The sequence below is a fragment of the Leptopilina heterotoma genome, unplaced genomic scaffold (genome assembly GCF_015476425.1).
Source record: "Leptopilina heterotoma isolate Lh14 unplaced genomic scaffold, ASM1547642v1 Lhet_88, whole genome shotgun sequence".
In the NCBI taxonomy this organism is placed as follows: domain Eukaryota; kingdom Metazoa; phylum Arthropoda; class Insecta; order Hymenoptera; family Figitidae; genus Leptopilina; species Leptopilina heterotoma.
Genome location: NW_025111191.1, coordinates 947,037 through 974,867, shown reverse-complemented (window position 1 = coordinate 974,867; position 27,831 = coordinate 947,037). Strand labels below are relative to the sequence as shown.

The following is a 27,831-nucleotide window of genomic DNA, read 5'->3' as shown; positions in this document are numbered from 1 at the left end:
TAATAACTTTGATATCAATTTGATAATTTTTCGTATAACCTTTAGTATCAATTGGATACCAACAAAAAAAAACAGAAAAAAGTTAAAAATTGACCATAAAACAACAGTTACAACATTTACAACAACATTTACTAATATTACCCCCCAAAAAAATTACAAATCATTCCTAAACGAAGAAGCTATATATATGATCCTAAAAATACAAAAAAAAAACCTTCCATTGTCGTTCGGGACCCCGCAAGGGCTGGCGGTCGGTCCCTGCAAAAAAGCAACAAGAAAAAAAAAGTCGAAAGAAGAAAAAGGGTTTATGCTCGACTCAAGGGAACTTTGAAAAGCTTGGAAAACTCTCGCAACAGAGTAGTATATGCGGTGTGCGGTGCCTGGGAAATGAATCCACAGCACAACAGATGTAAATTACGACTATGCACATAGGCAAGTGCGTGCAAATTCGCTTATATACGCGTCGATGTTTGCTCATGTTGGAAGAGAGAGAAAGAGAGCACAAGTTTCGTATATACGCACGTATGTGAACGAAAGAAGAGAAAATAGGGGCAAAGTGAAGAGAGCGAGAGAGAGGAAGAGGGGGTGGTGGCAGCGGCGGGAGTTGAGAATATTTGCAAGCCAAATTTTAATACCGGAATTAATTTGACCCGAGGAGTAGAAAGCGCGAAAGGCGCACATACAGGGAAAGGTGGGTTCGAGGGAAAACTCCACCTTTCGTCCTGCGGCAATACACCCACAAAACTCCTATTTTAGTTTCGCTTCTCTCTCTCTCTCTCTCTCTCTCTCTTTCTCTTTCACTGTTTCTCTTTCGCTCTTTTTCTCTCTCTCTCATTTTCTCTCTTTCTTCTTTCCTCTCTCTATTTTTCTCTCTCGCTCTCCTATTCTCTCTCAATCTTCTTTCTTCTCTCTCTGCCACAAAAATTTAATTTTGTTTTCCCCTGACTTTTCCCTGATTTTCAAAATTTTTTCTAACTGATTTTGACTTTTTCCCTGACACTAAAGAATATTTTAAGTCACTCCACTACTTTTTTAAATAAATATCCAATTATTATTATTTTTCTATATATAGAAATTAAGATTCTCAAATTCAAACCTTTTGAAATTCAATAACTTATGACAAAATTATTATAAAACATGATTTCTTCATGTTTCATAATACATTTAAGATGACGTAGTAATAAAATCATTATTTTATATCATAAGAAAACTATAAATTCAAATTTTCAAAGATTTTAATTTGAACCCTTTTCGAAATTCAATTATTTCTAAAAAAAACTACACACTATAATACTTTTAATATTCAAATTATACCTAATTTAAAATTTTTAGTGAAATTCATTTTTTAATACATTTTTATTAGAAATTTTTTCGAGAATTCAATTATTTAAATAATAAAATAAATAATTTATTAAATAATTGAATATTCCTTAAAATTGAATTTTTATGAACAATTTTATCAAAATTTTCAAAAATAATTCAATTCTTTTAGAGAATTTAAAAAATAATTTTGAAAATAAATGCAATTTTCTATCAGTTTATATAAAATTGTAATAAAAAATAATTGAAATTCTGCAATAAGTTTTGTTATTTATGAAAATAATTGAAATCTTGCAACGAATTTTATTAAACATTTTTTTTTTTAAGAATTGAATTCCTTTGAAGAATTTTACTTGTGAAAATAATTGAATTCTAGAGAAAAATATTATTATTTATGAAAGTAATTAATTTCTTGTAAAGAATTTTATTGAATTTTTTTTTAAATAATTGAATTTCTCAGAATTTTTTAAAACTTTTTTGAAAATAATTAAAATCCATTGAGAAATTTCATTATAAAATTGAAAATAATTGAAATCGAAAGAATAATTTTATTCAATTTTCTTTTAAATAATTGAATTCCAGTGAAAATGTTTATTTTTGAAAAAAATTGAATTTTTGGGAAGAATTTTATTAAAATTTCATAAATAATTGAATTGCTTCGAAGAATTTTATTTTTTACGAAAATAATTGAATTGTTTCGAAACATTTTTACAAACTTTTTTGACAATAATTGCGCATTCCTAAGGAAGAGTGCTATATTTTAAGAAAATAATTGTACTCTATGATCAATTTTATTATAATTTTTCAAATTATTAAGCCTTTTATAAATAATTGAAAAATAATTTTATTTACCAGTTTTTTTATAAATTTCTTCACACTAATTCAATTATTTTTAATTTTTTAATGAAGTTTCTCGAAAGAATTTAAATACATTCAGAGAATTAAAAAAAATACTTCTGAGGAACTCAATTATTTCGAAAAATTGAAATAAAATTCTTTGAAAATTAAATTAAATTGTAAATTCTTAAATAAAATTGAAAAATAATTGAATTATCGAGAAAAATTTTATTATTTATGAAAATAAATTGATTTCTTGCAAAGAATTTTATTTAAATTTTTTTAAAGAATTGAATTTTAATAAAAAAAATGTATTATTTGTGAAAATAATTGAATTCTTAAGAAGAATTGTATTGGAAATAATTGAATTGTATAGGAAAATTTTATTAAAATTGCCATTTTATTAACTAAATCTTGTAAAGAATTTTTTCAAAATCTTTTTAAATAATAGAATTTTGAAAAGAATTTTATTTAAATTTTTTGAAATAATTGAATTTCTCAGAAGTATTTTTTTTCCATTCTTTTATTCTTTGAATATAATTATTTGAGTTCTTTCGAGAATCTTCATTAAAAAATTAAAAATAATTGAATTGGTGCGAAGAAATTTATAAAAAAAAATTGTTAAGTATTTGAATTCCTGTGAAATTTTTATTAATATTTTGTTTAAATAATTGAATTCTATTTAGAAATATTTATTAAAATAGTAGATATTGGAAATAATTGAAATGAGAGAAAGTTTTAAAAATAATGGAAATTTTGCCAAGAATTTGATTAAATTTTTTGAAAATAATTGAATTTCGAAGAAGAATTTTATTTATTTATAAAGATAATTAAAATGTTGACGAAATTTTTTAAAAATTTTCCAACATAATTGAATTTATGCGAAGAAGTTTATCACTTTTGAAAATATCTGAATTTCTCTAATCAATTTTTCATAAAATTTCTATTTAAAATTTTAATTCATTAAAAATTATTTATGATAATTGTAAACGCAAGTTTTTTTAAAATTCAATTATTTTTGAAATAATTAAGTAAAAAATTATTCATTAAATAATTTCTAAGTAATAATTTTATGATCGTTTTTCAAGTATTAAGTTATTTAGTAAGAAATTATTGTCAGAAATAGAAAAAGAATAAGAGAGAAAAAATGAGAGAAATAAAGAGGAAGAAAACAAGAGAGTAAGAAAGAAAAAAAATTTTAAAAGAGAGAGAAAGAGAGCAAGAGAGAAAAACCGTGTAAGAGAGAGAGAAAGAATGTAAGAGAAAAAGAGAAGAAAAGAGAGAGAAAGAAAGCAAAACTATAAGAGAGAAGAAAAGAGAGCAAAAGAGAGAGAAAAAGAAAGCAAGAGAGAGAGAGAGAGAGAGAGAGAGAGAGAGGCAGTACTAGTAGTCGCATTATAAAAATGTAAGCTAATTTATCGACGTAGTGCGCGCAACGAAAGTTTCGCCGCGCGGTCGAGGTAGTTTAGCTTTATAACGTGAATTATTACGGTAGAGAGAAGGAGTAATATAAAGGATGGTTTTGGGAGGAAGAGAGAGTGAAGCGAGGGAGGAGGGAAGAATCTCTTTTAACCGTGTGTGGACCACAGCGGACTACAAACGTCGTCCCTGGTTGGCTCTCCTTCCTCCTCGAAACAAATGGCCAAAGTAAACTTCGCCATTACCAAGTAGCTAACGTGCTAGCACGGAAGTTACCCCATCCCTCACCCCCCCCCCTCCCTTCACAGTCACATGCAACCATTTTGACTCTAAAGGGGAGTGAAATCCACCCAGTGAACCTTATGTACCCACAGAGAAAGGACATCCCCCTTCTCTCTCTCTCTCATTCTCGTCTCTCCTGATGGTTTATGGCTTGGTCAGACTCTCTAGACAACCGTCTGGGATTAGTTAAACCCCACATTCTCTTTTACTCCTCATGGAATACGTACGTATTCTGTGCAAGAGTTCTCAAATCCCGACAAAAAGAAACCAACAAGTTAGATAGGAAAATATTTTCTTGTTTTACTATTCAGGGGTTTTTCTTCTTTTCTTTCTCTCTCTCTCGCTCTGTCTCTGTCTTTTTTTTCTCTCTCTCGAGAGAGAGAGACTTATTTATTCTTTACACTTTTTGTCATTTTAGGTGTTTCTTTTTATTTTTATCTTTTTTTCAATAGAATTTTATTTTAAAATTAGTTTTTATTTTCAATTTTATTTCGAAATTTTTCTTAAGTTCCCTTTTTCTATTTCATTAAGTTCAAATAGGAAAAATTACTGTTTATTGGTAAAATTGACTAAAAATAGTAAAAGTTCAGTTCAAATAGGAAAAATTACTATATTTACTAGATAGTAACATTAACTAAAAATAATAAAAATTACTTTTCATTAGGTAGTAAAATTTACTAACAATAGTAAAAATTACTATTAATTAGTGAAATTAACTAAAAATAGGGATCTGAAATCATGACGTCACTAACAAACATGGCGGTCGACAACGGGGTCAAATTTTAACAAACACACATGTTTCAGACTTCTTTTTAATTATTTTTTATATAAAAAGTTGAATAAAGTTAATTGGGGGGCTAAAAATTGTTTCAGTTTGTTTATACGCAAGTTTTAAAAAATTATAAAATGCAATTCGCTCCAAATATTTAATATATTCAGTAAAATAAATCACATAAGTAAATGCAACTGTCAATAAAAGAATTGTTTTCATATCGAAAAACATTATTTACTTCATTAAAATGTTAAAAAATATCTACTCTAAATATTTAATTAAAATTTGAAGTGGAAATACAGTTTCCTTTTCAAGAAAAGTTAGGAGTTAATCGAGTTAAAAAATAGTTCGAATAGTTTTAAGGTTATGTTTTAGGTTATGTTGTGTTTCTTGTTTACCAATCTGAAAATGTTAAATAAATATGTTGTAGGAGACACACTGCAACGTAAAAATAATATTTATAAACTACTTTTAATTTCAAATCTTGATTAACTGAAAATACAATTAATTAAACATGTTTTAATTAAATATTTAGTGTGACAAAATAGAGTTAGATTATCGCTTTCACACTTTGCTTTTGAATATTTCATAATATTAATCAATATTATTTATTGTACTGAATGTGACTGGTTTGTAGTATTTTCTTTTTTACAAATTAATTTAATTATTAATTATCAAGCTATATTTTAGGATTTTTAATTATAAAACTTGCGAGTTTAGAAATTATTCCATGTAAAATGTCAAAATCGACCCCGTTGTATTAGTTAAATTTTCTGCCACCAGAATGCGTATCGCAGTATTTCAGATCCCTATAGTAAAAATGCTAAAATAGTGAAAATTACTATCTATTAGGTAGTAAAATTTACTAAAAATAGTAAAAATACTAAAATAGTAAAAATTACTATTTATTAGTGAAATTTACTAAAAAAATAGTAAAAATACTAAAAATAAGAAAAATAGTAAAAATTCTGAAAATAGTAAAATTACTAAAATAGTAAAAATGACTATTTGTTTAGTAAAATTTACTAAAAGTATTAAAAATACTAAAATAGTAAAATTATTGAGATAATTTAAAGATATATATTTATCTCAATATTTTTACCTACTGATAAATTTCATACATGACAAAAGTAAAAATTATTATTGATTAGTAAACTTTACTAATTCAAAAGCAATCAGTCAAATTTGTAAACATTTTAACAAATTCAAATTTAGAGAGTGTCAAAATTAAATCTTGACAATATGTTACTACTTTCGATATAAATTTTACCCAAAAATTATAGTAAATATACTGCGAAGGTATTATTATAAGTTATAACAAAATAAACTCGTGAAAAATTGTACTATCTTTAAAGTAAAATTACAAAATAAATACTAAAATTTGTGTTAAAAAAGTATCAAAATTTTACTTAAAAAATAGTCAAATTTCGTAGTCAAAAAATAGTAAAACTTTATATTAAAAAACTATTGAAAGCTATGAGCGAAAATTTACATAGAAAATACTAAAATTTTTATAAAAATAAATAGTTAAAGTTTCATAAAAATAAATAGTAAAATTTTCATAAAACTAAATAGTAAAATTTATATGAAAATAATAGTAAAAGTTACCATTTATAAGTAAAATTTACTAATTCAAAAGCAAACAGTCAAATTAGTGAACATTTTTACTAATTCAAATTTAGATAGTAAAAAAATGAAATTAAGAATATTTTAATACTTTTGATGTAAATTTTACGAAAAATTATAGTAAATTTACTGTGAAGGTATTATAATATAAGTAACTCATGAAAAAATTTTACTATCTTGGAAGTAAAATTACGAAGAAAAAAATTTAGTAAATCCGCTGTGATCGTTGCGAAATTAACTGAGGAGGAAATTTCACTATTTGGGAAGAAAATTTTGCTATTATCAAAAAAAGTAAAATTTAGTTAAAACTAGTAAATTTACTTCAATTGTAAAACAATTATTTCAGAAGTAAATATTGCTATCTATAAAAAAAGTAAATTTTAGCCTAAGAATAAATATTTACTTCGATCATAGCAAAATTGAATAAGGAATAAATTTTATAAAAATCATTAAATTTACACTTTGATGAAAACAAATTAATTTAAGAATAAATTTTACTATTTACGAACAAGTAAATTTTATAGTAAAAAATAGTAATTTCACTTTGAACAAGGAAAAATTAACTGATGAATAAAATTTACTGCTTCTATACACGAGTCAATTTTTTCTACTTACGAATAAGTAAATTTCAGTGAAAATTAATAAAACTTTGAACTTTCTGATTTATAGAATTATTAGTAAAAATGTTTTCTAATTTGAATTCGTGACTGAAATTTTGCTTTTAATTTAGTAAATTTTACTACTAAATTAGTAGAAATTACTATTAGTAAAATTTACTAATTTAAAAGCAAAAAATCAGTTACTAATTCAAATTAGTAAATTTCACTTTTTCCGAATAAGCAAAATTTTATTAAAAATTAGTAAAAACAAATTTGGAATTGAAAAAATACTAAATAAATATAAAAAATACTAAATACTACAAAACAAATAAAAAATACTAAATACTACAAAACGAATAAAAAATACTAAATAAATTGCAACAAATAAAAACAACTGTAAAAAATTAATTAAAAAATACTAATTTACAACAAAACAAAATAAATAAAAAATACGAAATAAAGGAAATAAATTGAAAATTATAAATAAAATAATTGAAAAGTCTATCTCTATATACTCTTGAGAAGGGCAGTTTTTGTTCTATTATTATTAAAAAAAAAGCTTGATCAAATATTCATGAGCGTAAATTGAAAAAAGGACTTTTCAACTCCAGTTTAAAACGCGCTATACTAATTTATTAGAAAACCAATAGTTATAATTGTGTTATCGAAATATTTTCCACCCCGCCTAACACAATAATATATGTTATATAATCGTTAAGTTGCTTCGATGCAAAAATTACACATTTTAATAAAAATTTAATTATCCATGCATCTCAATTTTCCCCAGAAAATTTCTATATGTAAAATTGAATATCCTTAAAAGCATAATATTTAAAAATGCCGTAATGTTGCATTTTTTACTGTATATTAAATTTATTTTTTCAAATAATTAACTTATTATTTATGCTTCGAATTATTTATTAATAATAAATTAAGTAAATAATTTATAATAATAAATAACAATAATAACGAATAAATAATTATAATAATAATAATAATAATAATAATAATAATAATAATAATAATAATAATAATAATAATAATAATAATAATAATAATAATAATAATAATAATAATAATAATAATAATAACAACAACAAATAATAATAATAAATAATAATGAATAAATAATTAAATAAATAAATTTACAAATAAAGTAATGAATTAAATGAATGACTTAAATTAATAAAATTTGTACTTGAATAATTAATTACTTTTTTATTTATTCTCTAAATTCTGTATTTATGATTTATTCTCCAAATTCTGCATTTATTTATTATTTATTCTTCAAGTACCTAATTAATTTACACATTTTTTGTTCTTTAAATAATTTATTTATATGTATATCATTTATTTAAATTTATCTATTATTTTAGTGATTGAAAAATAATTTTGTTAATTTTTTTCCTTTAGAAAATTAATAATATCAGTGCGGTATTAATTAACAGAAAGCAATTAGAAAATAATTTTGCTTAAAGAGGAAAAAAGAAAAAGAAAAAAAGGAATGCCTCCTTCCTTTCAAATACACTTCAAGTCGGCTAATTAAACAATTCGATTACCGACGATAATTAAAACGATAAGCCCGAGAAAAGCTCTGGAGACATTACCTATACTTTTGTAGCCAATCTTAATTCAATACACTTTCCTCTAATTAAGTTTACCAATGAAATCAAACGAACACACTTTTCCACATACACACGTATTAATTAAGAAAAACCAAAGATATTTTTTTTCAAGTCAGATTTTTTCTTTATAGAAAAAAAGAAAGAAAGAATATTCTACTCTCTTTTAAAAAGAACGTATACAATTTTAAATCATTTCACTGCGCGTTGCATTTTTTTTCCCTTTCATGAAAACAAAAATAGAAATTGTTTTTTGCAAATGAAATATACAAATGGCAAATAATTAAAATTTCAAGAGGCATAATATAATCATATATAACATGAAGCAATAAGTATTTCAAGAGACAACAACAAACAATGTTTCCGTGGAAATTCACGCAGTTCTCGCGACAAGTGAAAATGCACATTTTGAAACGTTGCTGCATTAATTAACATAATTAAGGATGAATATTAAAATCCCGAAACATTAATTAAAACTACTACGATAATTAGAGTTATCAAAATTTACATAAGGTTTTTAGCAAATGGCATTCCATAGATATTTTTTCTCTTAAATATTTTATAATAAATTAAGAGAAAGAAAAGAAAATTATCCCATTTTGTAATTCATTCGGAAATTTAAAAAAAAATTGAATCAATTTGTAATTTTCTTTTTTTTTTAATTTTTCCCTAGTCGATATCGAGACAAGTTGACTGTAGCGCCATCCGAACGCTTTTTAATGAACTTTGTTCGTTCTATTTTTTGTAAGATAAGAAAATAAAAATAAATAAATTATAATTATAATAAAATAAATAAATAAGAAAAAATGTCACCAACAATGAATTTTCATTATTTTGTTCCGTAGTTCTAATTTTCTGTACTATTAGTTACTTAGTATGTTTTAATATTTATTTAGTATTCTTTTAGTGCTTATTAGTAAAAAAAAATACTTCAAATTATAAGAAATCTTTTTAATATTTATTAATAAAAGAATTCGCACTCTTTCGAATTTAGAAACTAATTTTCCTATTTATTATTTTATTTATTTAAAATATTAATTTTCACTGTCAATATTTTTTTTTTTTCGTTACAATTATCACTATTTTTATCACTACTATTATTTTTTTTCTTCACCGCTTATAAATATTAATCAAAATATTAACATTTACCAAAAAATTCAAAAAATTCAAAAAATTCAAAAAATTTAAGTAATTTTTAGTAATTAGTAGTTACGAATTAAAAAATTACTAATTCTTGATTAATTTTGGTTATTTTTCCCATGAAAATATTACCGGAATTTCGATGTCAATAAGAATGGACTGTAGCGTCATCTGAACGTTTTCTGACGAACACTGTTCTTTCCTTTCTTTTTTGTTCTTAATTTATAACACGAAAAAAATTGTAGCGCCAAAAAATTGTAAAACAAATTTCGTTTTAACTAAAATAAAATGTTCAAATTATCCCTAAAATTGAAAATTGTCTAAAACCAAAAAATTTTACTGAACAAATTACTGAAATAATTTACGAAACGATTAAGAAAGAAGTGACAAAAAAATAAATGCGAGCAAAAAAATAAATGCGAGCAAAAAAAAAAAATGTTCAATTTACCCCTAAAATTGAAAATTGTCTAAAACCAAAAAATTTTACTGAACAAATTACTGAAATAATTTACGAAACGATTAAGAAAGAAGTGACAAAAAAATAAATGCGAAAAAAACTCCGGAGGGGAAAAATATTGTTTTTTACTTTTCTTTTTTTTTTTTGGATGAATATAGAGAATTCTGTCGGAGAAGACGAATATTTATGTCTCGAGAGAAATGAGAGAAAAAGTACTTTTCACCCCGCACAGTCTGCAAAAACCACCCCTCCCAATTTCAGTCGCTTCTGTCACCCGATAAACTTTGTCGATTACACTTTTCCTTCAAGCATAGAGAGACTACTCCCCCTTTCCCTCTATTTTCTCTCTTTCCCTCTTTTTCTCTCTCTTTCTCTCTCTTTTTATATGTATATATAGAAATATATACATATATATATGTGTCCGAGTTTTCGTATACGAAAAACTTTCAGTGTGTAAGTTAATGAATCTCACATATATATGGAAAAAAGAGAGAGAGAGAGAGAAAAAGAGAAACCAAGGTGAAACGAGAGGAGAGTGAGAGAGAGTATGAAATGATGGTCTAAAGGGGGCCTAAAGGGGGGTGAAAGGAAAAAGGGGGGTTTTCTCTCGTTGGAAACTAACTTTGGCGAACATGTGTGTGTGTGTGTGTGCTTTTTGAGAGAGGAATTTAAAAATTTTTTCTTCAAACTCTCACTTATATTATATGTTACACACAATATTATTTTGAAACGAGCAAAGTTAAAATTACAAAATAGATGAATATGTGTGCTCGTCCAACAAACTAATATAACAACTTATCGCTACAAAATTTTCATTCGAAAATAATTGTATATACGATGAAAAGTTTTATAATTTGATCGGAAAATTATTAAATTTTACCGAGTTCGTTGCTGCTGTTATTATTATTATTATAATTATTATTATTATTATTATTATTATTATTATTATTATTATTATTATTATTATTATTTTTTTTTATTATTATTATTATATTCCATCATTTTATTTCTATTTTAATTATTTTCTAACGAATTTTGATATTAATAAAATATTCATTATTAATGTTTTGGCTTTTTTTTCTTTTTTCATTTTAATCAGAATAACAAGTATACATAGGAAATAAAGTATCATCAAAATATTTATGTAAATAAAAAGGCGCAAAAAAGGGGGAAGAAAATAAAAAAAATCGTAAGGAGAAATAAAAAAAAAATGTAATAAAAAATAATAATGAAGATATAAACATGAAAATATTAATTACTCCGAGTAAAAATTAAATAATTAAAATAATGATTTCAATTATTTTTAAAACAATTTTAAATAAATTTTTTAAAAAATTGATAAAATTCGTTGTAAGAATTCCATTATTTTCATTAATTAGAAAAATTTTCTGAGGATTTCAATTATTTATATAGTACAATTTAAAGAAAATCCCTAGAAAAATGGAATTATTTTCATAAATTTTTTGCAAGAATTTAATTACATTTCACGAATATAACGAAATTCTTCGTTGAAATTCAAATATTTTCAAAATCTAGTATTTTAATAAAAATTAATCAATTTATTTTAATAATTAAATGATTTAAATTTCGACCAAATTTTTCAAAAAAAAAAATTAAATTATTTACAAAAAATTATAATAAAATTCGTTGCAGGAATTCAATTATTTTCATAAATAATAATATTCTTTACAATATTTTACTTATTTAAAAAAAAAATTTGAAAAAATTCATTGCAAGTATTCAATTACTTTTATAAATTAATAAAATTCTTCACAGGATTTCAATTCTTTTTAATAGTTACAATTTTAAGTAAATTCTTCGACTTATTTTCAAAAATTTTATTAAAATTCTTCGAAAGAATTCAATTATCACTTATTTTTAAAAATTTATGCTATGCTTTTAATATTCAATTATTATCTAAAATTTTAACTGATATTCATTTTTAAATCAATTTTTATTGGAAAATTCTACGAGAATTTAATTATTTAAATACAAAAATAAATAATTTATTGAATAAATGAATGTTTCTCGAAATTGAATTATCATAAAGAATTTTACCAGCAAAATTGAATTTTTTCGAGGAATTTTAATAAAATTTTCAAGAATAATTAAATTCTTCGAGGAATTCAATTAAAATTGTATTAAAAATAATTGAAATTCTTTGATGAGTTTTAATATTTTTTATTCATGAAAATAATTGAATTTTTGTGAAAAATATTATAATTTATGAAAATAATGGAATTATTGCGAAGAAATTTATAAAAAATTTGTAAATAGTTGAATTCCTGTGAAATATTTTTATTATTTATGAAAAGAATTTAATGTTTGCTTAGATTTTTATCAAAATTTTTTTTAAATAATTGAATTCTATTGAAAAATGTTATTAAAATAGTACATATTAAAAATCATTGAATTGAGGAAAATTTTTTGAAAATAATTGAAATTTTGCAAAGAATTTTATTAAAATTTTTAATATAGAATTGAAATTCGGAGAAGAACTTTATTATTTTTAAAGATAAGTGAATTTTGACGAGAATTCTTTTTAATTTTTTAACATTATTGAATTTCTGCAATCTTTTGTAACTTCTCTAAAATTCAATTTTTTTCAGTACTTTAATAAAAATCCCTGACTTTTCCCTGACCAATTTTACTTTCCCTGACTTTTTCCTGAATTTCCTGATTTCCCTGACATGTGGCAAATATGAAATAAAAATAAAAGAACTGAAAATTTAAAAAAAAAAGTTTATAAATATTTTTGGACTTTCAGAGCAAAAAAAAAAATTTTTTAAAGTATTTTTATATTAATTTGTTTTTTTATTAATAGTGTTCGTTTATTGTTTGCTTTCTTTGTTGTCTGTTGTTTCTTTTTTAAATTAATTTAGTAGTTTAGTAAATTTGCTTTATTGAGGAAATTTGCTTTTCGCATTAATTTGAATTATGTTTATTTTTTGTTTGTTTCATTGTTCTGTTAAATTTGTTTATTGTTTGTTTGTTTCTTATTTAAATTCTAAATTAATATTTTTTAACTAAATTGGCTCTTTTGAATGATGATTATTTTTTGTTTGTTTGTTCTCTTAAATTTGATTATTGTTTGTTTGTTAATTGTTCTTCTGTTAAATTTTTTTATTGTTTGTTTGTTGTTTAAATTTTAAATTTAAATTTTTGACAATAAATTTTCTCTTTTAAATGATGTTTATTTTTTGTTGGTTTAATTGTTCTGTTAAATTTGTTTTTTTTGTTGTAGTAAATTTGTTGATTGTTTGTTTGTTGTTTGCATTCTGAATTAATTTATTTTTCCAATAAATTTATTTTCTTGAGTTAATTTACTTTTAGTCTTAATTTATTTCTTGAAAAATAATATTTATTTGTTCTCTTAAATTTATTTGTTGTATTTTTTTTTGTTACTTTGTTTGTTTGTTGTCCGTTGTTTGCTTTTTGAGCTAATTTCTTTCGTCAATAAATTTATTATTTTTTTAAGTAATTTGTTCCTTGCGTTAAATTATGTCTTGAATGTTGTTTATTGTTTGTTTTGTTAAATTTCTTTGCTTTTTTGTTTGTTGTTTGCTATTTAAATTAATTTTTTTTTCTACAAATTATTTTATTATTGAATTAATTTGTTTCTTGAACTAATTTGCTTTTTAAATTAATTTGTTTCTCGAAATAATTTAATTTTTCAAATTAATTTGCAAAAAAATTAAATTAATTCCAGAAACAAATTAATTAAAAAAATTAAATAATTTTTCAAATTAATTTGTTTCTGAAATTAATTTAATTATTAAAATTAATTTGTTTATCGAATAAATTTTATTTTTCAAAATTAATTTCCTAATCGGCAACTTGAAAACAATCGCTTCACAGAGGAAATAAAATGGTGCGCACGTTATATAGAGAGAGCAACCGCCATTTTAATTCCTGCGCCCACGCACAAGCAATGTTCCCACCACTTTTTATCCCGTACTGAGTATACATATAAAGTATGGCGCGCGAATTTAAAATGCCATCTTTCGACGATTTCCCATCTTCTCTTGAAATAAATAAAAATTTTCAAGAATTATTTCTAAGATTTTCTCACGACACGACTCGTCTGGATGACAACCGTTCTAAAACTGAGCAACTTGCATAGAAGAGATATGCTTTACTCAGTAAAAAATCTCCGGTTCTACCCGTTTCAGATCCGATTTGCATAGAGCTCTCTCACTCTCGAGCTCAAGCTGGACAGATTGGTCCAGAAAGCAGGCCTCCAAATTCTATTGTCGGACCCCCAGCAAAGCTGCAGCACGGACCCCACCTCGAGATCGCTTGCAGAGGGTTATTGCTTGCAGAAATTCTGCAGAAATTTTCGTTAATCACGCCAAGAAACGTTAATAATAAGGAAAAAAAAAAGATGTAACATTATTTCTTATTCTAAATTCAACTGAATTAAACTCTTTGAATGACAAAAAATTTTTGATTAATTTGAATTACCTACTGACTTTTTGGTTTTTGATATGAATATTAATTTCAAATAATAAATATTAATTTATTTATTTACATTAATATTCACTAGCGAAGAAGCAACTTTTTTTGTTACTATTAATTTTACAGTCAAATTTAATAATTTAGAAGAAGAAAATTAGTAACTAATTCAAATTTAATGACAATATTTTCTAGTACAATAAGTTAGTACGAATTTTTATTATTTCATATTAGTCAGAATTTTTATTAAATCCAAATAAAAAAAATTTTTACGAATATTAAATTAATAAATTAATAAAAATAATTAATAGAAATTTTTGCTAATAAAAATTAGTTACAATGTTTATTAATTTAAATTAGTCAGGATTTTTATTAATTCGAATTTAAATTTTACTAATTCCAATTAGTCAAAATTTTTGATAATTTAAATTGTTAAGATTCATTAATAATTCAAATTTACAAAAATGTTTGCTAATTCAAATTATTAAGAAGCTTAAGTAACTAAAATCTGTAAAAATTCTTACTAATTTCAATATTATTATAAATCTTTGGCAGTTTTAATTTTGAAGAATATTAATTATTAACAATGAGTCACAATTTTTACTAACTCATTTTTTTAACTGACTTATTTTTATTAATAAAAATTCTTGCAAATTAAAACTGCCAAAGATTCATAATAACTTAAATTAGTAAGAATTTTTACCCATTTTAGTTACTAAAGAAGCTTAATAATTTAAAATTAGTAAAATTTCTTGTAAATTTCAATTTCTAAAGAATATTAACAATTTAACTTAATAAAAATGTTGACTAAGTAGAATTAATAAAGATTCTAACTAATTGAAATTAGTATAAATTCTGACTTATTCGAATTAGTAAAACTTTGACTAATTCGAATTAGTAAAAATTCTAACTAATTTGTATTAGCAAAAATTTTTATTAATTTAAAAGTAATTTTTACTAATTAAAATTAGTAAGATTCTTTGTCAATTCAAATTTACAAGAATTTTTGTTAACTTAGATTATTAAGAATCTTTATTAATAATTTGAAGTCACAAGATGTTTTACTAATTCAAATTAGTAAGAATTTTCATTAATTGAAATTTGCATAAATATTTACTAATTCAAATTAGAAATATTCTTTAGTAAATAAAATTTGCAAGAATTTTTAATAATTAATATTATTAAGAATCTTTTGTAATTTAACTTGTCAATTATTCTTACTTTTTTAAATTATTATGAATTTTTGGTAGTTTTAATTTGTAACAATTTTTATAAATACAAATTAGTTAGAATTTTTAGCAATTAAAATTAGTAAGATTCTTTGGCAATTCAAATTTACAAGAATACTTTTTTTATTCAAATTATTAAGAATCATTACTGGTAATTAGAATTCACAAGCATTTTTACTAATTCAAATTAGTAAGAATCTTTATTAAATAAAATAAACATTAATTTTTTCTTACTAAAATTAGTAAGATACTTTTTCAATTCCAAATTAGTAAAAAATTTTAACTAATTCAAAGTAAAAATTAATAATATTCTTCAATAATTCAAATTTGCAAGAATTTTTACTATTTATATTTATTTTTACTATTTATTTTACTTTTAACAACATTTTTAGTAATTAAAGTCTAGAAGAAGTTTTATTAAAAAAAATTAGTCAAAATTTTTATAAATTTAAATTAATAACATATTTAGCAATTCAAAGACAAGAAATTTTATTAATTCAATTTATTAAGAATCTTTATTAGTAATTAGAATTAATTAGAATTTTATTAAAAAAAAATTAGTCACAATTTTTACAAATTAAAATTATTAACATTTTTTGTCAATTTAAATTTGCCAATAATTTTGATTAATTTAAATTATTAAGAATCTTTATTAGTAATTAGAATTCACAAGAATTTTCATTAATTCAAATTAGTAAAAATCTTTATTAATTTATATTTACATGGAGTTTTACTAATTCAAATTTGTAAGAATTTTTACTAATTTGAATTAGTGACTTACTTTTTGCTCTTGAATTAGTAAATTTTGCTAATTCAAAAACAAAAAGTTAGTCTCTGGTTCAAATTAGTAAACATTTTCTTTAGTAATTAAAATTTGCAAGAATTTTTATCAGTTCAAATTATTAAGAATTTGTTTATGCAGATAAATAATATAATTCAGTACGATTTAATATTTAATAATAATATTAATAATATTATATAATTTAGTTTATTATTAATAATAATAATAAGTCCCCCATTTGTTCGTAGTTTAAATTAATTTTTCAATAATAATAATAATAATAATAATAATAATAATAATAATAATAATAATAATAATAATAATAAAGTTGAAATTCAAAACAATACTATCTAATTTGGTCACATGCGCTAATAACTATATTAATTATCAGTGGCACAACATTATGCATATATATATGCATTCTCCCCTAGAAATAAACTCTTGCTTTATGCACTTTATCATCATTGGGGGAAATTCTAAGTTTACTTTTAGAACAACTCGCTTTGAATTTCCTGTACGGAGTGCCATGTCACAATAAGTCGACAATTCTGCAAAGTACAACTTTTAACAACCTGCCATGAACATCGTGTGCACATGTGGCTGATCATCTTTTTGAGTCTGGTATCTGCGCGTTGTCCCCCCTTCGTCGCCACTTGAATTGAATATAAAGGCATTGTATATATACAACGATTCCTTCTCCAGAAAACTATATCTATATTTATTTATACAAATTTATATATATAACAAGTTTCTTATAACTGATGAATATGATGATATCTAAAATTCTGCTGCGCAACATACTTATTATATAATCGTCTAACTTGTTCTCAAGATATGCTGTGGAAAATAATTAGGGGCCTCATGAAACTTTGTAGTAAAGTATACGTTTTGTTAGTTTGCACTTTTTTCCACCCCATCTTCTTAACGTTACAAATTTTATAAGATTTAGCGCCATTTTTTCAGATGGTTTCAGTCAGAAACTTTAGCTATACTATGAAAAAAAAAAAATTACTACACGAAAAAAATCTTTATTTGGAGCAACTACAAATATCGCTGAACCAGGTGAAATTTTCTTTTGTAGTTGAGAGGAAAGTAGATAAATTAATTTCTTTTTTAGTTAATCTAACACTGTTTGAGTAATTGATTTTACTATTCTCTTTGTAAAAATTACTATTCTCTTGGTTACCGTAGAGATTTTATAGAAATTCTGCAAATTTTAATAATAAGCTTTGTTGCAATTGCAAAATTCGTAATTGAATTAAGTCACTAATTCAAATTAGTAAAAATTCTTGCAAATTTGAATTAGTAAAAATTCTTATAAATTTAAATTAGTACAAATTAGTACATAATTTAAATTAGTACATTCTTGCAAATTTTAAATACTATTGAAAATGTTTAAGAATTTGTATTAGTAAAGAATCTTGCTAATTTAAATTAGTAAACATTCTTCTAAATTTTGAGTTTCTCATAAATCTTCTTTATTCGATTTTAAAGAGATTCTTACTAATTTTAATTAGTAAAAATTCATGCAAATTTGAATTAATAAAGATTCTTACTAATTTAAATTAGTAAAAATTCTTGTGAATTCTAATTACTAATAGAGATATTTAAAAATTTGAATTAATAAACATTCTTGTCATTGAATTAGCAAAAATTTTATTAACTCTAATTTGTAAAAATTGTGACTAATTTTTTTTAATAAAAATTCTTACAAATTTTAATTACTAAATTTTTTTCACAAATTCAAATAGTAAAATTATTGCACTTTTAAATCATTGAAGAATATTAATTTTTATTTTAAATTAGTTAAAATTCTTACTAATTTTGAATTGGAAAAGTATCTTACTAATTTTAGTAAGAAAAAATTCATATAAATTTTATTTAATAAAGATTCTTACTAATTTAAATTAGTAAAAATGCTTGTGAATTCTAATTACTAGTTATGATTCTTAATAATTTGAATAAAAAAAAATATTCTTGTAATATTTAATTACCAAAGAATCTTACTAATTTTTAATTAGTAAAAATTCTAACTAATTTGTATGAATAAAAATTGTTACAAATTAAAACTACCAAAAATTCATAATAGTTTAAAAAAGTAAGAATCATTGACTACTTAAATTACTAAAGATTCTTAATAATATTAATTATTAAAAATTCTTGAAAATTTTATTTACTAAAGAATATTTCTAATTTGAATTAGTAAAAATTCATGCAAATCTCAATTAATAAAAATTCTTACTAATTTAAGTTGTTATGAATCATTGGCAGTTTTAATTTGCAAGAATTTTTATTAATAAAAATGAGTCAGTAAAATTTATGACTCATTGTTATTAATAAAAGTCCTTCAAAATTAAAACTGCCAAAGATAAGTTTGATTAGTAGATTTATCCTCTCAAAACAAATGTATTTAATTTCAATGTAGATTTGTAATTAATTTTAAAAAATTTTATGTAAAAATTATCATTTTAAAGTAAAAATTACTATTTTAATTTAAAACTTATAATTTTAGTGTAAAAATTACTATTTTAATGTAAAAATGAATCTTTTAGTGTAAAAATTTATATTCTAATGTGAAAATTACTATTTTAGTGTAAAAATTATTATTTTTTCAAGTAAAATTCAGTTGATGACAGATTTAATTATTTTTATAGTGTATTAATTAGTTCAAAATTTACTCAAAAAAAAATTCTTTGTAGATTTATTAAATTATTTAAATCTATACTAAAAAATTTTTTTTTTTAGTGTGAGAGCAAAGAGAAACTGATCTTGAACAAAATATACATTTTGAATATATCATTTTTTTCTATTCTAATAATAATTTTTCCCATTCTTTTTGCATCTTTTTCTTCTATTTCGAGAAATTGTGGTGAAAAAAAAATTGCCTTCTTTTTTGCGGACACATCATCTCTTGTTCCCTGAATTGTTAAAGGAGGAGAGAAAAGAAAAAGAGGAAGTTGGTTCATTTTAATATTCTATTCATATATCCTTTTCTCCTCTCATTGTCTGTTCTTTATTTCAAAAAATCATCTTTTATTCACTTTTCTTTGAATAACAATGAATATTGAAATTGTCTAGCTTGAAATTCAATTTATTTCAAGTATAATAAATGTTTCTGGCTTATTTTTTTTCTTCGATTTTTTAATATTTTTCATTTTTTCTAACTACCGTTTTTTATTTTCTTAAAAATAAGTTCTCGGATTATTTTTTTCTCCGATTTTTTAATAATATTGTTTTTTATGTTTTTATTTTTATTTTTAATTTTAAAAATCGTTTTATTTTTATTTTTATAATAATAAATACCATTTTTTTTAATTTTCGAAATAGGAGATTTTTATTTTTTACAATTTTTATTTTTTACAAATTATTTATAAAAAAATGATATAATTAAAACTAAGTATTTCTACTCTGAATATTAGTTTAGTAAAATTAAATTATTCAATTGCTTTAATTCATTTACTTTATTATATTATTATTTCTACATAAACAAACAAAATTATTATTATTATTATTATTATTATTATTATTATTATCATAATTATTATTATATTATTAAAAAATATTATTATTATTGAGAGCGAGGAATATGTCGCTAGTATAAATCAAATTCTTTGTGAGAAATAAAAGTACCTACATTTCAGCAATTAATGAATAAAGCTATAGCTAAACACATTCACCTCGTTTCTTGTCTTGCGTCCACAATCCTTTCGTGGGAAACATTCCACCTTTTGAAATATAAAGCAGCTATAATTTTTTTTTTGCTCTCATTTTATTTAATGAAAAAGAAGATTCGCTGTTTCGATTTTTCTCTTTGAAAATATTTTGTCTAGGCAAAGGCGAGATTTGATGACCCCCTTTTCCCCTTTACTCAAAAATAAAAACCAGTTTCTGCAGCAGAGCCCGCATATAATGTACAGCATTACTTTTCTTTTTTGTAGTTGAACAAAAAAAAAAAAAAAAAATTAGAATATCGTGAGAGGGGAACATTTTCGATGGACAAGGGAGTTCGACAGGTTGATTCAAGAGGGTACGTCTAAATGACTCAAGGTCCTGACCTCACCTTTAACCCTGTACAGGTAAACCGCACGATTTTGACGTGCACTTCACCCTAAAGGTCCCCATACCAAGTCGACCTTTTTCAAAAGTTCCATCATTAATGTTTTTTTTAATAAACTTTTTATTTTCGAATGAAAAATTCAATTATTTATTGTTCCAACACTGTTATTATTGTTACTTACTATTCTCACTTCTTACTATTATTTTTTACTACTATTAATTTTTACTATTATTATTTTTTACTGTTATTTCTTTTTACTATTATTTGTACTACTATTAATTTTTACTATTATTACTTTTTACTATTATTTTTACTACTATTAATTTTTACTTTTATTTTTTACTATTATAACTTTTTACTACTAATTTTTACTATTGCTTACTACTACTATTAATTTTTACTATTATTTTTTACTATTAGTACTTTTTACTACTAATTTTTACTATTATTTACTACTACTATTAATTTTTACTATTATTTCTTTTTACTTTTATTTTTTACTACTATTAATTTTTACTATTATTTAATGTAAATTTAAAACTTTTGAATAAATAATAATTGCAGTACCTACTAAATTCAAAATTTAAAATTAATTTTTACTTTCTTAATAATAATAAAAATAATAATAATAATAATAATAATAATAATAATAATAATAATAATAATAATAATAATAATAATAATAATAATAATAATAATAATAATAATAATAATAATAATAATAATAATAATAATAATAATAATAATAATAATAATAATTAATAGAAATTAATCAAATTATTCGCTTTTCGATTTTATTGATCTCTATTAATTTTCATTACAAAGTACAAAATATTATTTTTGTTAATTAAATTATTTAAACAGCTGTCGCACTTGATAGCACTAGACCGTAGGTTGCAAAAGCAACAAACATCTGTAAGACAAAAGATCATTTAAAAAATCATTTTATATTAATTTGTTATTAACATTTTAGAAATTTTTCAATTTTTTCTAATACAACAATTTTTTTTAGAAACTCACGTAGTAAAGCATACTTGAATCGAAATCACAGTAGCCCATTAAATTAAATGACAATTTATTATTTATTATGTAAGCCGTCATTTCCAATTGGTCCTAAAAATATTTATAAATTTATAATTTCAATTAATTTAAATTTATTTATAATTTTTTTTTTTTTTTTTGAAAAAGAAGATTGTAGTTACCATTTTCATTCTGTCATTCATTAACAATGGCGATTCGTGTATTACGTAATTTTTAAACTGATTAGCCTAAAATGTAAAAATATAATTATAAATTTTTATTTGACTCTAAATTCAAACAAAAGTTTATTAAAAAATTATTTTTTACTCTATTTTCATATAAAAAGTTTATTCAAAAATTTTTTTTGATATCATCCAAATTGAATCAGAATTAACTTAAAATTAAATCGAAACTAATGAAAAATTAAATATTCAAGTTAAATCCGCATTAATTCAAAATTAATCAAAATTAATTTAAAATTTTTATTTTGATTATAAATTAATTCAAAAGTTTATTTAACAGTAATTCAAAAGTTTATACAAAATTGATTCAAAATTAAATCAAAGTTAATTCAAAATTGATTCAAAATTAAATCAAAGTTAATTCAAAATTGATTCAAAATTAATTCAAATTAAATTTAAAATCACATTCAAATTAAATCAAAATAAATTAATTTAAAATTAATTGAAAATTTTTATTTTGACTATAAATTGATTCGAAAGTTTATTTAAAAGTAATTCAAAATTGATTCAAAATTAATTTAAAATTAAATCAAAATTAAATTAAAATTAATTCAACATTTTTGTTTTGACTATAATTTCATTTAAAATTTTAATTTTCAAATGTAATTCAAAATTAATTCGAAATTAATTAAAAATTAAATCAAAATCAAAATTAAATTAAAATTAAATTAAAAAAAAAAATAAATAAACAATTATATAACAATATTTTGTAAAAAGTTAACATTTTTTATTTACACATACCTCGTACGATGTTCGATGAAAAATGACACAAAATAATAATATTATGGCAAGGCATACACACAATAGTGAAATTATAATTGCCATTGGATAAGAATTTTTTGGATACATATGTATGTCAGTATGTATGCCTCCTATAAAAAATGATGAAACAAAAATAACAATAAACCATGTGTAACTGTAGAATTTATTTAAATCCTGACTAATTTCACAGAGAAGATTGTGATAAAATTTCATTGTAAAAATTGTCACAGAATTTTCATTCAAAAAAAATTTACCACTACACCAAATAATTTCCCTTCCCAATTGATTGTTTAAAATTTGAAACCGTTGCTGAATAAGATTTGCCTGATAAGCAAAATGTAATGCCGCATAAAAAACGTAAATATAAAGAAAAATATCCCCCAAGAATTTTATTCGATGCTTTTGTAAAACTGTATCATTAACATCGAGCGAAGAAGTGTATGTATACAGAAAAAAACCAACAATAATAATTATAGAATAAATTCTTAATATCCAAAAAGATTGTCTTTTCACTTGATAGCCATATTTTTTTAAACTCTCGTCAAAATAGCGAATCTTATAAAACTGAAAAGAAAATTTTATTCTAATTAAATTCATTTTACTAATTATAATAAAATTTAAAAGTTAAAACAGTTATTATTAAATTTAAAAATTTGTTAAATTTTTATTTTCTTTTGTTTTTTATTATAATTTTTAATTCTAAAATAATTGTAAATACTTTTTCAATAATTTATTCAACATTTTCTTTTATATTTTAACACCCAGATTTTTATTTATTTTTATTTATTTTTATTTATTTTTATTTATAATTTATTGTCAATAAAGCAAATAAAAAATACGAACCACAAGAAGAAGATCGGTTTTAAAATTTCCAACAATGTTACATTTAATAATACTCATGAGAAAAATGAAATCAAATGTAAGTTGACGATAATCGGATAATGTAAAACTTTTTGAATTAAATATATAAATTTCCGTGCACATAAATAGAGTGAATGTAGAAATCATCAAGATGCCATAAAATCGATTTCTTCTCAATAATTCACGTTTACTTGATAAATACCAAGGAGTGAAACCTAATACTTTTGAGAGAAAACAATATGAATATTTATCCATGGCAAACAGAGTTTTTTTGTTGTATTATAGAAGAAAAGAAAAGTGTAAGTTAATAATTGTGACACAATAGTCATGAAAATTTTAAGATTAAAATATCTGATTGTCTCGAGTAATTTCAATATTAAATGTACAATTCATGTCAGTAAATGATTCAATTTGATTAAAATGCACTTTCTAATATAATGCTTCTAATAAAGCTTTTAAATAATCAATACCTATTTAGTTGATGGTTAGCAAAAGATTATTATCCTGGGCTGTTAGATATATTAAAATCGATTTTATCATTGAATTTTTTTTTTTTAAAGTAGAAAATGTTTTAATTGTATGAAAATATTTTTAGCTTTTCTTGTTCTATTCTTTTTATTTTCCGTTCTATTATGTTTTATCCTGCTCTATTATTTATTATTCTACTCTATTCTTTTCTAACAACTTTTACTTGTTTATATTCGGCTTTATTTTTTATTTATTTATAAGAATATTATTTTCTGGTTTTTTATAAAAGGAATATTCTTTATTCAAGAATAAAATGTAAGAGGATTTTAGAAGAGGAATTTTACTCTCGAAACAAGAATTTTTTTTTTGTTTTTTTTTGGTGAATCAAAATCAGTATTTCATAATTTTTTCTAAGTTATTGGGAAATTTCCACAAATTTAAGGGTAAATTTCACAAAATTCTATAGTGAGAATACTTTTTCCCATAAAAAATTATGGGGTCGATTATGGGAATTTTATTTTCACTTTCCTTTTAGTAATTATCATTTTAACTTTAATTTTTAATGAAATTTTCCATTCTAAACTGAAAAAATAAAAACTGAATAAATGAAAGTGAAATGAAAGTAAAAAGAAAATGAAACTGAAAATTAAGGAATATAGGAAAATTACTAAAAGTGAAAATAAAAATCTTTTAGAAGGAAGTGAAAAAAGTAAAAATGAAAGTAAAAATTAGAGTAAAAATGAAAGTAAAAATGAAAATGAAAGTGAAAATAAAATTCCAAAATCGGACACTCAGTAGAATTCAATCCACAGGAATTTTGTAGGCGAAATTTTCTTCCATTTCTATATTGTACATTAAAAAAAATTACTAAGAATAAAAAATTTATGTCTGTTAAAAAACTTCCTTTAAAACATTTATTTTTTTCCTCTAAAGAGACAAAAGAAAGAACTGCTCCCTAAATTTGAATTAGTAAAAATGTTTCAAATTTTCAAAATTCAATTATTTCTAAAAATTCACGCTAAATTGCTTTCAATATTCGATTATTATCTAAAATTTTAACTGAAATTCATTTTTAAATTAATTTTTATTAGCAAATTCTATTTGAATTCAATTAATTAAATACAAATAAAATGCAAATAAATAATTTAATGAATAATTGAATGTTTCTTAAAATTTTCCAAAATTAAATTTTTTTTTCGTGTTTTTAACTAAAATTCTTCTATAATAATGAATTATTTTTAATAATATTTGAAAACGTTCTTTAATTATTTTCAAATTAATTTGTTTACAATTCAATTCCACAAAAATTTTCGATTATTTGGAACTTCTTCAATTAAATATTTAGTAGAAAATAAAAACTTAAACAAATAATAGTTTCAATAAAAAAATTCAATTAAACTTTTTAAAAAAAATTAATTCCACAGAATTGTTTGTTAAAAATATAAAAAATTTAGATTTTTAAAGATTTCAATTTGAAACCTTTTCAAAATTCAATTATAATCTAAAATTTCAACTGAAATCCATTTTTAAATCAATTTTTATTAGAAAATTCTACTAGAATTCAATTATTTAAATACAAAAATAAATAATTTATTGAATAAATTAATTTTTTTCAAAATTGAATCCTAATAAATAATTTTATCAACAAATTTTTAAATAATTGAATCTTTTTGACGGATTTGAATAAAATTTTCAAAGAATAATTACATTTTTCAAAAATTTGATTAAAATTGTATTAAAAATAATTGATATTCTGCGATAAGTTTTATAATTTTTGAAAATAATTGAATCCCTAAGAAGAATTTTATTAATTTTTGAAGAATATTTAATTTCAACAAAGAATATTATTACTCTTGAAAATAATTGAATTTCTGCAATAATTTGTAACTTTTCCAAAATTAAATTTTTTTGCGTGTTTTTAACTAAAATTCTATAAATGCATGATTTTTAATAATTTTTGAAAAAATTCTTTGAGAATTTTTAAATTTATTTAGTTAAAAATATGAAATACTTAGATTTTCAAAGTTTTCAATTTGAAACCTTTTCAAAATTCAATTATTTCTAAAAATTCACTTTCTAATGCTTTTAATATTCAATTATAATCTAAAATTTTAACTGAAATACATTTTTAAATCAATTTTTATTAGAAAATTCTACGGGAATTCAATTATTTAAATACAAAAATAAATAATTTATTGAATAATTAAATGATTTTAAAAAATTCAATTCCCATAAAAGAATTTTATCAACAAATTTTTAAATAATTGAATTCTTTTGACGAATTTTAAGAAAATTGAATTTTCCAAAGAATTTTATTAAAATGCCTCAAAATAATTGAATTTTTTGGGAATAATTTTGTTATTTATCGAAATAACTGATTTCTTTGGAAGAATTATTTCTGTGAATAATTGAATTATTGGGAAGAATTTTCTTAAAATCTAAAAAATCAAATTCTTTTGGAAAATTTCATTAAAGTAGTAGATATTAAAAATAATTAAATTAAAGAAAAATTTGGAAAATAATTGAAATTTTGCCAAGAATTTTAATAAAATTTTTCAAAATAATTGAATTTTGGAGAAGAATATACATTTTTTTAGGATTTCGATTAAAATTGTATTAATAATAATTGAAATTCTGAGTTTTATTATTTTTGAAAATAATTGAATTTCTGCAATCATTTGTAATTTCTCTAAAATTCTCCAAATTATATCGTATACAATTTACTAACTTTCCGTCTTTTCTCAATCAAATTACGGACTTTACGGACCTTTTTAAAAAAAAAAACTGACTTTTATGGACTTGAAGCAAATTTACGAATCTTTACGGGATTTACGAACCTAGTTCGAGCCCTGTACCAGAAATGTTTTACTTTGAAATTAGTAAAAGTTACTATATATTTTTCTCCGTGTACGTGTTTATTACTTTACCAATTCAAAATCAAAATGCCACACTGAAAAAAAAAATTTATTTGATTCAAATAATCGATTAATTGACTATTATCAATTAAATATTTACTTGAATCAAATAATATTTATCGGAGTCAATTTAATGGTATTTGAACCAATAATTTCAGTATTTGAAGCAAATATAAATTGAACCATTTAATTGACTCCAATAAATATTATTTGATTCAAATAAATATTTAATTGATAATAGTCAATTAATCGGTTATTGGAATCAATTAAATTTTTTTTTCAGTGCAGACACTACTTTTTGAATTATACTTAGTAAAAATAGTTGAAATTAGTAAGAATTTTTACCAATTAAAATTTAGAGAAAGAGAGGAGTGAGAGAGGAAAAACAATCGAAACCCTACGCAGACAAGCAAATTGCAATGATGATTGTTATTAACAACGTCTGTAATTTAGTTTCAGTGTTGTGTCTGACGTGTACCAATGATGTCAAGATAAATCCAATCCACAAGCGAGAGGATATAGTTTGCAAAGGCGTGCTCTCAGTATAGGCCTATTAGGTAATCGTGTATCGGTCCTCTGTGTACTATGTATATGTAGTTGCTCGCCAATACAAACACATGGTTATTTTGAGAGAGAGAGAGAGAGAGAGAGAGAGAGCGTGGCACGGCGTTGCACATGAAACGCATGTCGATACGGCCACATAATGGGAACATAACCACTGTGTAGATACCGGAGTATTTAGGTGTCATGGTGTCACAGGTTAATTGCACATGATTGGTTATTGTCCGTCTGCTCATATCCAACAACAGTTCACGTACTTTCGTTTTCAATTCAAATCCAGAGCGTATGGAAAATGCAATTTATTTTCATTTTGATAATTGCCTATCTATAATGACTCATCGTATTTCTAACCAATGGAAAAAGAGAGAGAGAGAGAAAGAACTAAACGAAGAGAGACAGAGCGAAA

General features: G+C 22.0%; 1 protein-coding gene across 2 annotated transcripts in view; it reads right to left on the bottom strand.

The window, feature by feature from the left end:
* LOC122511583 overlaps positions 1-27,831 on the bottom strand; it is a 123,174-nt gene that overhangs the window by 65,082 nt on the left and 30,261 nt on the right. The window contains exon 1 of one of the 2 annotated variants that reach the window (XM_043626938.1): positions 13,954-14,154. The exons of the other annotated variant lie outside the window; for it this stretch is intronic. The gene's annotated coding sequence lies outside the window, so the exon portion shown is untranslated. Of the gene's footprint in view, positions 1-13,953; positions 14,155-27,831 lie in introns of those variants that run through there. 2 annotated transcript variants of the gene reach the window in all.